Source organism: Ambystoma mexicanum, chromosome 3q, assembly GCF_040938575.1.
Source record: "Ambystoma mexicanum isolate Mex_15411 chromosome 3q, UKY_AmexF1_1, whole genome shotgun sequence".
Taxonomy (NCBI): domain Eukaryota; kingdom Metazoa; phylum Chordata; class Amphibia; order Caudata; family Ambystomatidae; genus Ambystoma; species Ambystoma mexicanum.
The window spans coordinates 234,015,959-234,032,492 of NC_090926.1; the positions used below are offsets into that span (position 1 = coordinate 234,015,959).

General features: G+C 48.8%; 1 protein-coding gene across 5 annotated transcripts in view; it reads right to left on the reverse strand.

Moving 5' to 3' along the window:
* Positions 1–16,534, reverse strand: part of EIF4B (eukaryotic translation initiation factor 4B) — a 968,554-nt gene that overhangs the window by 445,090 nt on the left and 506,930 nt on the right. The window lies entirely within an intron of this gene.

The window sequence follows — 16,534 nt, forward strand, 5'->3', positions numbered from 1 at the left end:
ATGTTGGCTAAGGGGTCTGTCATGATACTCCTGATGCAAATCCGTGTTGCCAGTGTCCACAAAGTCTTCCTGATCGGTGAAAGGGTCTGACCGAGAGTATATGGAAATGTGTTTTTGCTTACTTTGAAGGTGTTCTCCCTCTATGATGCTTAGCTTTCTATTGAAAGAAGTCTCTGGTCTTTCCACAAAGGCAATATTTTTGACCTTTTTCCATTCCCTGCACTGATCACTCCTTATGATGCTTCAGTGTTGGATTTCTCTGTGTTGAGGCTAAAATGTTGTGGTCGTCAGCCAGCTTGTCATCTTCGCACTCCTCTGGTGTTCCGATGGGGGTACCGCTCTGCGTCATGGGAGTTTCCCTTGATTTCCACAAAGATGTCAACGAATCAAGCGTGTGTGTGCGCTCTAGATTGCATGGGGACAGCTCCATAACTGGCCCAAAGCTCGAGCCTTCAGAGCTTGGGGGGTGGGGTAATGGGTGGGGTAAGGGAGGGAATCAGGGAAGCGGGAATCTGCTGCTGTGCCTTCTTCAAAAGCACCGCTTTACCCAGTTGTTAGGGGTCCGGGGGGTGGGGGGCGGGGGGCACTGCGTCTAAATTTCCGACTTCCCTAGCCGGAGCACTGCACTCAGCCATTTATGATACTGCATGCATGGCGTAGAATACTGAGGTACTTGATTTGAACTGTTCTAATGCCCAGCAGCTGTGTTTAGTCTCGTCTCTTGCAGGTCTCTCCAGAGAAATATGGAAGTACAACTTGGCCAGAATTTAAAGGGTGTATTTTGTATAGGGGTTTTGAGACCAGCCTAGGTCAAGTAATATAGGAGGGCAAAGACATTCTCTAGGCCTTCATGTAAAATACATGATATACAAAAATGTGCACCCCCCCCTACTCTTCCCTACTTTACGCCTTGTGTCATGGTCGACTCAAAGAAATGTTTCATATGCCTCCACTTTGGTGTCCAAGTCTGTAATCAGTTGGCAGCAGCGTTGATAAGTATTCTCTCTGCAACGTGCTTTGCTGGCAACCGATGGCAGGAAAAAAGAAGAAAAAAAAGATTGTAGGGCGTCAACATGCGTGGGTCCATGGTATGATGAAGCAAGGGTATTTTGTCCTTCTCCCCATGGGGGGGGGGCGCCTTTTAGGCTAGGGAGGCGACAGCCCCACCCCCTTGAGGCTAGGGATGTCAGCCCGCTCTGCAAGACCCACCCTAGGGATATGGTCAAGTGGGAGCTCACTGGGAGTGACTCCCACTTAGGGGACAAGTACCCTTGTTCGCATGAGGAACTCCCTAGACAAAGAACCATATCAGCGTACATGGGACTGCCTGCTATGAAGAATAATGTGCCCTCCTTACATTTGGGTGCAAACAATGCTGAAGCGAATCAGTCCTCAAAAGGAAAAAAAGATGACTCTTTAAGAAGAGACTTGTATTTAACTGGGACGAGTGGATTACGAGGAGGGAGTGTGTATGCAAGGGGAAGCAGCCTCCCGTTCCCCCCCCCCCCACATAAGCACGCCTTGTAGAGGCAGAGCAGAAACAAACTGCGGAGCCCACGACTTTCAGAAAGAAACCTCAACTTGAGATGCTGGTGGGTTGGTCAGTCCAACAATGGGGAAGCCGTTGGCAGGACTCGTCCCGTGCAAAGTGGTGGTCTGGCCACAATCGCATCATTGTGGGCGAGGCACCCAGCTAACGATGCCAAGACCATCATAACTGTTAGCAGCTCCCTACCGCCAGCATCCGTAGAAAGTAGCAGCCTACAGCGAAGTCGAGAACGTAATGCTGGAGACCCCAAAGACCAAGAAGCCAGACAACAGTCTATTAGCCGAGCAAATGTTGAGGCCTGCAAGGTTCCACTGCACACCTGAAAGTAACGGGGAGACCAGGAGAAGTGGGAGGCTGCCAGGGAAACCGTATATTAGTGGAGAAACTCATCCCAGTCATAAGGAAGAGATATGAACAATAAAAACAATAAAAACAATAAAACAGCCTAAACTGTAGTGAGGATCCAATAAAGAACATGATGAATAACCCTGTATTGGAAGTAGAGAGACTAGCAACTAATACCCCGAGAAGGGGAAAGGCCACACGGGTACAGAGTGCCAGAGTGCAGATAACATGCCACAAGAACGTGTAATAAGTGATAGACTGTCTATTCAACAGTATAAGAGAAGTGGCATTCTTCTCCCCAGCAGCTTCGCGCTGGGTATCTTCACAACAGGGTAAGCTGTCTGTTCGGAGACGGCAGAGGCGGCTGCAATGCCGATTGAATATGGGGTCCCCAGGGAGCAAGTCTTTCCCCTTCCTTTCACAACATTTTCACTGCTCCCTTCTTTGCCATGTTGGCGCTGGAAGGTATATGGTTCATAAACTTTGCAAATGATACCCAGGGTATTATCCCGCTGTCAGGCTCCCATGCGCAAGATGAAGCCAAGCTGAATAAGGCCTATACATGTATTGACAACTGGATGGCTTTAAATGGCCTTGCTCTCAATAGGTCTAAGACAGAGTTTATGATCTTGGGGTCACGTAGTACAGTACGTAAGCTGGGTCCAGCATAGAGGGGGCTTTCAACTTGGTGACGTGAAGATTAACACGCTTAAGACAGTTAAATCCATAGGGTTCCCTCTAGACCAGCACCTCTCCTTGAAGGCCCATGTGGGCAGTGTGGTCTCAGGGGCAGCCTACTACCTGAGACTCTTCACCCACATGCGTCCCCTTATCACGCAGGACAGCGCAGAAATGTTAGCTAGAGCCATTGTAGGAGCAAAAAGACACCAACCGTCTCCAGGTGATTCAGAATGGGGCCGCGAGGGTGGTAATGGGTCTCGCGAGACCTGATCACGTCTCAGCAGCCAGAAGAGCCCTGCATTGGCTTCCAGTGGAGGCGAGAATTTGTTTTCGCCTCCTTATGATTACCTTTAAGTGTTTACAGGGGTCTTTGCCCAGTTACTTGAGGGAACTGATCATGATTAAGATCCCTACGAGAACTCTCAAATCCAATCATTCTAAAATGCTAGCCATCCCTCGAAGCAGATCCAGAAAGGCTGAAAAGGGAGCCTTTTCAGTGGCAGCACCAGCTGCATGGAACGGCCTTCCATTGGACCTCAGGCTTGAACCGAAAATCGAGCCATTAGGATACTATGCAACTTCAGGGCCTACAGCCTCGCTCATCACTCACATGCTGAGCGCGGCCAGACTCGCGATCGCACAGGCATGGAAGAATAAGGATGGACCAGTAGTGGCCATGTGGTGGGTGAGGCTATGGGGAGTGATGGCCATGGAAAAAGTAACAGCAAAGCTCCTACTCAAAATATCTGAACATTTGGCTACCTTTCCATGAATTTACAGATGATAAAGAACAGATATACTTTAAACCCAAGTTGCTTCGTACAATATCCATCGTCTGAGAAATACAAACACTAACTTAAAAATGACACTACCGGTTGCACTTTTAAAATAAGAATAGAACACTTTCATCCACAGTTGGGAAATGGGGGGGGGGGGGGGGAGTTTGACGGTTATTCATATGGTTAATAAACATGAGCAATGGAATTGTAAAGTATTGAAGCCCCAAGATGGGGCAAGAAAGAGTTGGCATGAACAAAACAATGTTCATTATTTGTTTATTGGTGTATGACAATGCATTACTTACCGTAAAAGCATTTCTGATGATTGTATCTGCTTAGATTCACATGCTGTGCATAGGTCCGACATCCAGTGGTCACTGCGGAGTATTGCATCTTGTTTTTCGTAGTCGAAAAGGGACGTCGACCGGGCGTGTCTGAAATACTATCCCTATAGTGACGTGTGTTGTACCCACAATCCCTCACGCGTCGAGGTCCCTCCGTTTGTATTTTTCTGCCCTGAGGGAGCCTTCTAGACGTGAGTGAGTACAGAAAAGAGAGATATAAAAGGAAGTCTATGTTCCTTCCATCCGAGCGGGGAGGAAGGGTGGGCGCATGTGAATCTAAGCAGATACAATCATCAGAAATGCTTTTACGGTAAGTAATGCATTGTCTTCTGATGCTTGTTAATCTGCTTAGAATCACATGCTGTGCATAGACTAGCGAGCAGTACCCGGAGTTGGCGGTGGGTTATGAGAAGTAACAGTAGAGAAACGATGTCTTAGTACTGCCTGACCCACCAGGGAGTCAGATCTCGAGTGTGCACAGAACTCCAGGTAGCCGCTTTGCAGATGGACTCAAGGGGAACATTTGCAATGAATGCTATGGACGCCCCCGTGCCTCGAGTAGAGTGTGCTCTAGGCTTAAAGGGCAGTTCTCTCTTAGCAAGAGTATAGCAGAGAGTGATGCATTGAACAATCCATCTAGAAATAGTGGACTTTGAAACTGCATCCCCCTTCTCTTCCTGCTGCCACCGAGACGAAGAACTGATTAGTCTTCCTCAGTGGTCTGGTTCTTTCCATGTAGAACATGACCGCTCTGCGCACATCTAGTGTATGCAGAGTTTTTTCTCCCAAGTTGGAAGAATTTTGAAAGAATGTTGGCAGTTCTATAGACTGGTTTACGTGGAATTTCGATATGAACTTCGGAGCAAACCTTGGGTGCGTGCGTAGAACCACCTTATCTCTGAACTGTAACGAAGGGATCTAGAACAGAAAGAGCCTGTAGTTCACTTACCCTCCTAATGGAGGTGATAGCTATTAAAAAAGCAGTCTTAAGAGTGAGGTCTTTAAGAGATGCTTTGTGCATGGGTTCGAAAGGTGAGCCCATGAGTCTGGTAAGTACCACGTTAAGGTCCCATCCGGGAGCTGGGTCAACTATCGGGGGGTGTATTCTCTTTATTCCCTCCATGAAGGCCTTTATAACAGGGATCTTCCACCACGACACCTTGAGTTGGGAAGTGGTGTATGCAGAAAGTGCCGCTAGGTGGACTTTAATGGAATTGAACACTAGACCTGAATCCAACAAGTGGGTCAGGTATAGAACAATATGTGTGGGAGAGCAGTCAATTGGGTTGATGCCTTCCCCTCTGCACCAGATGACAAATCTCCTCCACTTGCTAGAGTAGCAGTGGCGAGTGTTAGGTTTTCTGGCTTCCCTGAGAATGTCCATACATCTCTGCGGGAGCAGTAGATGTCCGAATTCTATGATCTCAGGAGCCAAGCTGCTAAGTTCATGTTCTGGGGGCATGGATGCAGAGTCCTGCCCTTGTCTTGTGCAGCATGTTGTACGGGCAGGGGAGTTTCACTGGGGGAGATAGAGACATCTCCATCAAGTGAGCGAACCATGGCTGTCGGGCCCACATTGGGGCCACCAGTATCATGGTTACTTGTTCCTGGTGCATCTTGTGCACCACCTTGTTGAGAAGGGGAGTCGGGGGGGAAAAGCGTAAAAAAATTTCCCCGACCATTGCTTCGACAGACTGTTCCCCTTGGATTGGTTCTGGGGGTACCTGGAGGCGTAATTTAGGCATTGTGAGTTCTCCAGGGTTGCGAATAGGTCTATTTCTGGGAATCCCCATTGTGTGAAGACATCGAAGACGATGTCTTCGTGTATTCGCCATTCGTACTCTTCGGGCAGGGGGAAATCTCTGCTGAGTTTGTCTGCCAGCAGATTGAGTTCCCCTGGTACATGTTCTGACAGTAGGAACATGTTTCCAGTTTGGACAGTCCTGGAGAGTGGGTGCCCCCCTGCTTGTTGATATAGTACATGGCTGTGGTGCTGTCTGTAAGGACCAACACCGTTTTGCCCTGTAGGTGTTCCTGGAAGGCTTTTAGCGCCTTGAACACAGCTAGTAGCTCCAGTAGATTTATGTGTTTGGATGCTACGTTCGGAGTCCACACTCCGTGAGCAGTCTGATGGGATAGGTGAGCCCCCCCCCCCCCATCCTGTTAGGGATGCGTCTGAGGTTAGAGTGGCTTCCGCCGCGGGTGTGGCAAAGGGTTTCCCTTTTTCCAGGTTTTCCTTTGTCCACCATCGTAGCGCGAGAACTAAGGCCTGCGAGACCACCACTGGATCGTCCCATAATCCGCTGGCCTGACACCACTGGCTGTTGAGCCACTCTTGCATAGGGCGCATGCGCAGGCGCGCGTGAGGTACCAAATAAATACACGACGCCATCATGCCTAGCAAGCGCATTGCTTTGCGTACCGTCACCTCTCGACCGGTCACATATTGAGGGATCTGAAACAGCATGTTTTGGACCCTCTCGTTGGAGGGGAAGACGAGGCCGTCCTTTGTTTGAATTAGAGCCCTTAGGAATTGTTTGATTTGGCTGGGGTCTAGGCTGGACTTCTTTTCGTTGATGGAGAAGCCCAACTGGAACAAAAGGTCTACAGTCTTTTGGGTATTGGAGAAGCATGTTTCATAAGAATCCCCTGTTATGAGCCAGTCGTCGAGGTAAGGGTAAACTGGGATGGACAACCTGCGCAGGTGGGCCGCTGCCACTGCCAGTACCTTCGTTAATACCCTTGGTGCTGATGCTATGCCGAAGGGTAGCACTCTGAACTGGTAGTGTTTGCCCTCTATCATAAACCTGAGGTATCTTCTGTGCGCTGGCAACATTAAAATATGAAAGTATGCATCTTTCATGTCCAATGTTGTCATGTAATCTCCCTGTGATAGCAGTGGGATCACTTCCTGTAAGGTTACCATACGAAACTTCTGGGGTGTGATAAACTTGTTCGCTGGGCGCAGATCTAATACGGGGCGCATGGTTAGATCCTTTTTGGGTACAAGGAAGTACACTGAATAAATACCTTCCGTTACCTGAGATAGAGGCACGACCTCTATGGCTCCTTTTTCCAGCAGTAGTTGTACTTCTTGGAGAAGGATGGCAAGGTGTTCTGGTGTCATGCGTCGTCCTCTCGGGGGTCTGTATGTTGGGGAACTGTTGAATTCGATGCAGTATCCGTGGGCTACGGTGGAAAGTACCCAGCGGTCTGACGTTATTCCCTCCCATGCTGGAAGAAAGGATGTTATCCGGCCCCCGACCGGTGTTGCATGGGAGGGGACGCGAATCTTCGCGTCACTTGGTGTTGTTGGGGGCTTGGGAGCCTCTGGGGGTGGACCCCCACCCTCTCCCCTTGCCCCTGCGCTGTCCTTTGGCTGTACTGCCCACTATTGGTCTGGTAACTGGTGGCAGGGTACTGTTGCTGCTGATTCTGCTTTTGGCGTTGGCCACGAAAAAAGCGTGTGTTGCCATAGCCGCGTCTGGCAGTGGGCTAGAGATCTGGTCAAGAGTTTTGATAGTATCGAACTCTTTTTTAGCCATTTCCAGAGCCTCATCCACCGCCTTCCTGAAGAGGTTTGCGTCTTCAACAGGTTTATTTATTAAAGACGCCTGTGTCTCTGGTGTGAACCCTGAGTTGCGCAGCCATACATGGCGTTTTAGGAGTATTCCCTGAACCAGGGAACATCCCGCTGTCTCAGCAGCATCCAGAGAGTTCTTTACAATACTCAGGTTGACCTAGGTTCCTTCGCCAATAGTTGAAAGCAGGAGTGTACGTAATGGTTCCGGCGCTTCTTCGGCGTCCTTGCGCAGTTTAGCCCACTGCGCATCCGCGTAGCTAGCTAGCAAAGAATTGTTGTTCGCAATTCTTGCCGAAAAGGCAGCCGAGGATGTGACTCTTTTAGCAAGGGCATATAACCTCTTGCCCTCCTTGTCAGGTGGTGCCTCACTGGTGGACAGCGGCACCCCTGCCCTCTTCCTTGCATTAGTTACTACAAGGGAATCCGGAATGGAATGTCCCCTTATGTACAGCGGGTCTGAGGGTGAAGGAGTGAAAAGTTTTTCAATCCTTGGATTAACTCCTCTGATTAGTGCGGGTGTGGATAGCGAAAGGATGATTCTTCTCTTCACTGAAGCGAGGAGGGGGATGGTCTGGCTGACTGGGGGTTTCTCCTTAATTACTCTTTCCACAAAGTCTATTTCTGGAGAGATCTCCCCAGTGTCCAGTTCGAAATGTGCTGCTGCTCTGCGCAACAGGGCATTGAATGTGGGCTGATCGTCAATGGGAGACGTGTTTCTAACAGGTGAATTGTCTGGAGGATTTAGGTTCAGGACATCAGTGTCCGAATATCCTGATGGGGATTGCCAGGGATGAGAAGGTCCTTCTTCTGGATTTTCTCCGAAGCCTTCTCCTACCATGTCTGGGCTGTCTTCCAGACCTTCCTCTTGGTTCTGTCCTTCATTGTCCACAAAATCATCCTCCTCTTCTAAGTATTGTTCCTCACCAGTGAGGTCATACACATTATGGAAGTCTAAGGCTGTGTCCTGCCTCGGGTATTTGGCCCTGGGGTCCTCCTGAGGCCCATCTCTTGTTCTCTTGGGAGTGGGAGGGTTCTGGGTGTTCATAAACCTCTCCATTCTCTCCATGCAGAGATGGAGCCTTTCCATGGTTTCATGGGGTACCCCTGAGCGGTCTAGCGGGGGAAAATTAGTGTTTTCTTGCTGAAAACGGCTCGACCTCTCCCACAACGTCGAGGAAAGTGTCCCGTCGCCCTCCGAAAAGCCTTCCGGTGTGCTGGGGGTCCCCCCGACTGAAGGGGGTAGTCCCTGTTTTTCTTCGGGCTTTTTCGGCGTACGCTTCTGGGCGTCGGCTACAACGATCCTCGCCAAACTCTCTGTGACTCGTTTGTCAGCGGAGGGCTGTGGTTTCGACGTTACGGGTGTCGAACGTTCTACGGCGGTGTGCGCTCTCTGCTGGTGCGCACCGGCCGATGGTTTGGGTGGCGGCGCCCTTATTTGCCGAAAGCCCAGTCGCTGGTCGCGGCTGCGAGAGGGGCTTCGAACCCGAACGGTCCGAGGAGGCCGCCGGTGTAACCTGCGTCTCCTTGCGCGCTAATGCTTTCTTCGTCTTCGCCGAAGAAGAGCTATGGGTTGTGTGTTTGTGTTGTATCGTGTGCTTCAGTGTCGCCGGGGTGTTCATCCCCATAAGCAGGGCGTGAGCCGAGCCCGTCGGGGCCGGGGACAGACGACTAAGAGCGCGAGCGCTCTTTAGAGGGGTGTACGACTTCCGTAGCGGAGGTCATGTTATCACGTTCCTCGTCACCGTCGGTGGTAGCAGCGGCGGGTAAAGACCCGGCCTTCGACATAGCGTAGGCCGCCCACCTCTTGACCCTACGGTCTTTTAGAGTCTTTGGCTTTAGAAGCCGACAAGCCGAGCAACCCTCCTCTACGTGATCGAGGGGCAAGCAGCGGTTACACCGTGAATGCTTGTCCTTCCAAGTAAACTTGCCCTTACAAAGTGGGCAAAACCTAAAGGGTGTCCTCTCCATAGCCGAGGCAATAAAGCGTGATAACTACCCCAAGGGAAAGGAAGGGGAAAAGGAAAGGCATTCTCAGAAAAAGAATCAGAGATGTCCCACGACCCCACTCTCCCTACTGTATTTGGCCTGCGAGGCCAGGCCACGTGTTCGGCAACGCCGACGGATCTCCTCCGCTCGTCCCCTCCGTCGAAGATCTTGCTCGGCGGAGACAGCTTCACCACTGCGTCGAGGGAGGGATCGATATATTAAATCTTTAAACAGGAAAAAAACGACCAAAGGTCGAGGAGATGGAATCTGCAATGTCTCTCGAGGAGCTCCGCGTAAAGGCGACCAGTAGCTGGGCGGAAAAAAAACAATCTGAGGGACCTCGACGCGTGAGGGATTGTGGGTACAACACACGTCACTATAGGGATAGTATTTCAGACACGCCCGGTCGACGTCCCTTTTCGACTACGAAAAACAGGATGCAATACTCCGCAGTGACCACTGGATGTCGGACCTATGCACAGCATGTGATTCTAAGCAGATTAACAAGCATCAGAAACATATCTATGTTGCTCAAAAACTAGTTGGTTAAAAAAAAAATAAAAAACCTGGCTGTTCACTTAATCTTCTTTAGCCTCCTTACATCTCTGAGACTCGCCCCTGGACTTGATTAATATTGTGTTTTGTCTTTGTTATGTTCGCACCATCATGCCTCCAAGTCCATTGCTGCGCGATACAAATAAATTAAAGTAAAAGAGAAGTAATAATCCAATAAAAAGAAACCAGGAGAGGGGAGACTTGGATAAAGTCACATCAAACAGAGGTTGAATTTAAAGAGATCAACGATCAAGCGATCAAGGCCAAGAATGTGAGCGTCTCAAAGAAATCAGTTATAAGCTTATCACTAAAGAGTTCAAGGTCCATGAATGTTTTGGAAGAGCTGCAAGAGCTCAAAGGCGATGAAGAGAATATCCAAGAAGACTGTCTTAAGAAACGCATGTTTGAAAGAGACATTTCTATAAAGAATAGGAGGGGACAATAAAAGACCAGGAGACGATGCACATTCTTTTGGCCTACTTTGAGTTGTTCATATTAGTGGTAGGGTCAGGAAGAGTTTGGTTTGGACAGAGGACATTTATTTTGGGCTTCCTGACAAAAGAAGAGCACATTTAGTTATTTAGCTAAGCAGTGTTCTTCTTATAGTTTAAATAAAAGAAACCTTTAAATGCCATTCATTTGTCCGACTACTTCTGACCCGTCACAATGAGTATCTAAACAAGTAGGACAGGGATAATGTGACCGGAATGAGACAGTGCCCTTTTTTCGACTTCAAAAATGAAAATGCTAAAAAATCAATGTTTGACTATGCATAGCATGGAAATCTAAGACTGACAAGCTGCAGAATTGCTTTTAGATTAGTTTACTAGGCCTTTAAAATACACACTGAGCAAGTAATATCTAGTCAAAATATTGACATACCAACACATATACATTTAAGCTTCGCAGATCTAGGATAGCATTTGATTCAATAACCAGTGCAACATAAGTACACAGAGGCACTATAATTAGAAAATGCACTACAGAATAATCTAAGAACAGCTTTCCCAGCTCTGATAGAGTCCATTTGCTGTGTTTGAATTTTAGGCTTTTTTTGCCACCATCTAGGAAAGTCGAATTTGGGCGTTTTTGCTTTCTTTGCTGTATGCTGAAACCGAAGCTTTTTCCTATATCCTCGACACTTGAATCTAGATGGTTGCATTGCAGTTGTGTTGAAGCTGGGCATGTGCACTGCAATTTCTTCCTCTCCCCACACTACTCCTCTCTGCGCTCTCCCTCCACAGTGCTTTCAATATCCCTGACCTTCTCTAACTGCTACTCTATGCTATCTCTCTTTTGAAGTCTGGAAAGAAAATGTTAAAGGGTCTCATGGTCTCCAATGCACGCTTACCCATCGCTGACACTGATGTCAACGCAGAATCCAGTGATATTACCAAATAGGTAATAACTAAAAACATTTTTAACTAATCTTTATTACCGAAAAATACTTAATCGTTTTAAAATATATATGTGAGGTAAGGGGTTAAAACAGGTGGGAGGGGGTTTCTGCGGTTATAAACAAAAGGAAAAAGGGGTTCCCCCCCACCGAAATTAAAAATGTTAATATTATTAATTAGTTAATATCACAGTCAACTGGTCAACCCTTCTTCCAGGCAGACTGCCACTGACATCCTCCGTCGTTGCCTCTCTGGACCTTTGGATTGCCTATTTGGTCTCTGTGCTCTCCCCTTTCTCATCCATGAATGGTGGAACCCATTGAGAAGTACTCTTGGCATCTTTCCCACTAGGGCCATCGTTAACATCTACCTGAATGGCACGGTCATGATCCAGAGCCCTCAGTCCAACCGCCTCCTTGATAGGAGTCTTCCGTCTCATCAACTTTGTCCTGCCTCCCCTCTGGTGCCAATGCCACCACCGACGGGTGTACCCCAGTCCTGTACCACTCCTCAGAAGATAAAGTGGCAATCAGCTCCACATAGCTACCCTGAAGTCTCGCTCTGCCGTTAAACACTCCTCTGCCATCTCCTTGAAGACTTCGACATAGACGTCCTCGCTCTCAAAGAGACACGGTTCACGGAAAGCTCTGTCCTGAGCTTTGACACTCTCCTCCCCGAGGGCTCCAAGATCCTCTATAAGCCCACGTCTAACCGGTCCGAGGGGTGGAGTGGTCCCTGCTACCATCATACCCACTCAGTCATACTCCTTCGAATGCCTCGTCGGCAGGCTTGAGGTTGCGCCCATCCTCTCGCTGACTCTGGCCACCATCTACAGGGCCCCTCGTCCGGTACCCCTCTTGCTCTAAGGAGGAGTGTGACCTCACCTCTACTGGGCCCCACCTCCAAGCTTCTCCTCGGACACTTCAATATTCACCTTGACTCCCCTGATGCAACCTCTGGACTCTTTCGCAACCGCCAACTCTTTGCCTCTCCATTCTTCCCCTCCTGTCCGACGCAGTCAGCCGGACACACCTTGGATGTTCTCATCCCAGCCGACATCCCCATCTCCAACCCGCTCACTAAACCTCTCCCCTGGTCTGATCATGCTCACCTGGACCGCCTGGGGCCCCCGGCTAAGCCCCTGTCCGCACTGCCAGTCTCCTCCCCAGTCATTCGACCAATGAAGGGAGTGTCAGTTGCTGCTTTTGCCACCACTTTCATTCCACCTCCCACTGACACAGCACTTACTAACCTTCAACTCTACAACTCCACTCTCTGGACATCCTTGCCACCTTTCTGAGGATCTGCATGAAGCCTGCCTCCAAGCAAAACACCTGGTATGACTCCAACATGGCCTCTCTGAAACACAAGTGCACAGCTGCTGAACTGAAGTGGCAGGTATCGAGCACATCTTCTGACAGACTGGCCTGCCGCCTGCTCCAAAGGCAATACAGACTATTCATCTGCTCGAAGAGGGCCTTTATCCAAGCCTGCATCTTTGGGGGCACAAACCAGGCTGAACTTTTTAAAATCTGCAAGGAACTCGCCAATCCAACTGCAATGTCCCTTTCTCCTCGGCTTTCCCTGGCCCACTGCACTGGCCTCCAACTTTATTACTAAAACTCAGGACATCCAGTCTACACTCTCCTCTACACCACTCCCTGCACCCAGACCTTTCAGGCCTCCCTTGCACCCCTCCTTCTCTAGTCCTTCTCTCCCATATCACCTGATGAGGTCTCTAGACAACTACGCTATGAAAGTCTCATCCAAACAGGTGTGCCCCTGCTCCTCCAGAACTATCAAGGACAACAATGCCTCCCTTGCTCCAGCCTTGTCCGATTTCTGAAAATTACTCATTTGCCACTGGATCCTTCCTGCTACTCCGCAAGCACTCCCTTGTGCACCCTTTTCCTCAACAAACCTTCTGCTGACTCCTCATGTCCGGCTAACAATCACCATATCTCCAATACCACCCTTCCTGGGGAAACTCTTTGAGAAGCAGGCCATCTCCCAGCTTATCCAACACTCTCAATCTGTTGGTTGACTGGGTTTATGGTCATTGCATCTAATACTTTTCCATCTAAAGCATTTGCATCGAAAATATTAGCATCAAATGCATTAAAAAAAAATCCCTTTATCCCCCCACCCCCCAAAACATGCATTCGATGTATATTTTTCCGATGGAAAGGCATTCAATGCAAAGTCCAGATACTGTAGACTCCATGACCACCAGTCTGGCCGAGTGGCCAGAGGCACAGAAACTGCACTCCTGAACACCCGTGAAGACTTCCTCTCAACTCCATGTTCCAACCCTCCTTCCATTCTCATCCTTCTGGACCTTTCCTTCTGCCTTTGATACGGTCAATCATGCCACTCTTAAATCTGCTCGACACCCTTGGCATCACAGGCCTGGCTCTGGACTGGTTGACCTTCCTGTACCTGCAACCCTACAGTCCCTTCTCTCTGCGCTTTTGAGCCACCCTGCTGGCTGAACTTGAGTTAACTGCACTTCTCTCTTCCCCCTAGCACTTCTCCCCTACCTCTTCCCTGCACTTGCGTGATCTGAACAAGAAGGCTTCGTAAGATCGTTTTGTCCTCCCTTTGTTTTCCCTCTTTGTCTTGTCGCGCCTAGAATCAATTGTGTACAGGCATGTTATAAATGTCACATATCTCCGACGGACCTTCCCAGGTTGGTTAAGCTAATCATACTTCTCACCTTCTTGCACCAAAGTGGTGGCAGCTGCCGCGATGAGTTCATAATGTATGAAAAGTAATTTAATTCTGCCTTGGGCTTAATTTTTATAGCAGAAAACGTTCAACTAATATTCCCGGTTTCGGAGGCGAGATTCATTTTTAATATAAGCCATATGAAATAGGGGGACTTGGCCTGGTTACGTAATCTGGATTATAAAACATGCATTACTTACCATAATAGCATTTCTGATGATTGTATCTGCTTAGATTCACATGCTGTGCATATGGTCTGACATCCAGTGGTAACCGCGGAATATTGCATCTTGTCTTTCAGGGAACGACGGCATAGGCCTGTCTGTAACACCATCCCTATCGTGACGTGTAGTATAGCCAAAATCCCTCTTGCCATGAGGGAGCCCAAGGCTATAGTGAGTGAGTACATAAAGAGAGAAAGCAGTAAGACGTCTATGTTCCTTGTACCCCGAGCGGGCAGGTAGGCAGGGTGCATGTGAATCTAAGCAGATACAATCATCAGAAATGCTATTACAGTAAGTAATGCATGTCTTCTGATGCTTGTTAATCTGCTTAAAATCACATGCTGTGCATAGACTAGCGAGCAGTACCCGGAGTTGGAGGTGGGTTGTGAGAAGGAACAGTAGAGAAAAGATGTCTTAGTACTGCTTGTCCCACCTGAGAATCAGACCTAGAATGAGTGTCCAGGCAATAGTGTTTTGTAAAGGTGTGTACAGAACTCCAGGTTGCCGCTTTGCAAATTGACTCAAGAGGAACATTTGCAATAAATGCGATGGATGCCCCAGTTCCACGAGTAGTGTGCTCTTGGCTAGAAGGGCAGTTCTCTCTTAGCAAGAGTAACAGTGTGATGCATTTGACAATCCACCTCGGAATTGCTGATTTAGAGACAGGATCGCCTTCTCTACCAGCTGCCACTGAAACAAAGAATTGTTAAGTCTTCCCTGGTGGTTTAGTTATTTCCAGGTAAAACAGGACTGCCCTGCACACGTCTAGTGTGTGAAGGCTTCTTTCGGCCATGTTAGTAGGTTTCTGGAAGAAAGTGGGTAGTTCGAATGAATGGTTCACATGGAACTTTGAAATGAATTTAGCCGCAAACCTGGGATGTGTGCGCAGAACTACCTTATCTTTGTGGACTGTAACAAAGGGGTCTAACTATTCTGATAGAAGTGATAGCCACTAGGAAGGCCGTTTTATAAGTCAGGTCTTCCAGACTTGCTTTATGCATAGGCTCGAAGGGAGCTCCGATGAGCCTGGTCAAAACCACATTCAGATCCCATCCAGAAAGCTGGGTGAGAGATGGGAGGATAAATCCTCTTAACCCCTTCCATAAAGGCTTTAATTACTGGTATATTCCACCACAATACTTTTTTTTTTGTGATGTTGTGTAGGTTGACAGAGCAGCCAGATGAACCTTTAGGGAATTGAAGACTAACCCAGAGTCCAACAGGTGGGTTACATACAACAATGTGTGAGGGTGAGCAATCAATGGGATTGACACCCTTGGAATTGCACCAGATGACAAAACATTTCCATTTGCTGGCATAGCAATAACGTGTATTAGGCTTTCTCACTTCCCCGAGTATGTCCATGCATCTGAGGGAGTTGCAGGTGTCCAAACTTTATGATCTCAGGAGCCAGGCTGCTAAATTCAGAGTTTGTGGGCATGGGTGTAGGGTCTCCCCCTATCCTGAGACATGTTGTACGTGCAGGGCAGCTTGACTGGTGGGGAGAGGGACATTTCCATCAGGTGAGAGAACCAGGGTTGGCGGGCCCACATAGGGGCCACCAGTATTATGGTGACTGGTTCCTGGTGCATCTTGTGCACTATCTTGTTGAGAAGGGGAGTCAGGGGGGGAATTCACGGGGGGGATCGTAGACAAATTTCCCCGACCAAGTTATACAGAGACCGTTCCCCTTGGATCAGTTCTGGGGGTACCTGGAGGCGTAGTCTTGGCATTGGGCCTTCTCCTGAGTATCGAACAGGTCGATCTCTGGGAAACCCCATTCTGTGGGAATCGTTGGACACAATGTCTTCGTGCAGTTACCACTCGGATTCTTCTGGCAGAGGATAATCTCTGCCGAGTAAGTCTGCCAGAAGATTGCGTTCCCCTGGAACATGTTGGGACAACAAAAACATCTGGTGTTTGTGTGCCCATATCCAAATGTTTTGGGACAGCTTGGATAGCGCCCTGGAGAGTGAGTGCCCCCGTTTGTTCAGGTAATACATTGCTGTAGTGCTGTCGGTTAGGATCAGCACTGTCTTCCCTTGCATTTGCACCTGAAAGGCTTTCAATGCTTTGAACACCGCTAGTAGCTCCAGTAAGTTTATATGGTTGGACGCTACTTGAGGGGACCACACTCTGTGTGCTGTCTGCTGAAGCAGGTGAGCCGCCCCCCACCCCGTGAGAGATGCGTCTGTCGCGAGAGTGGCTTCCACTGCAGGGGTGGTGAAGGTCTTCCCCTTCAAGAGGTTTCCTCTTGACCACCACTGCAGAGAACGTGGGCTGGCGAGACAACAGATCTTCCCATTGTCCGCTGGCCTGACACCACTGGCTGTTGAGCCACTCTTGCATGGGACGTATGCGCAG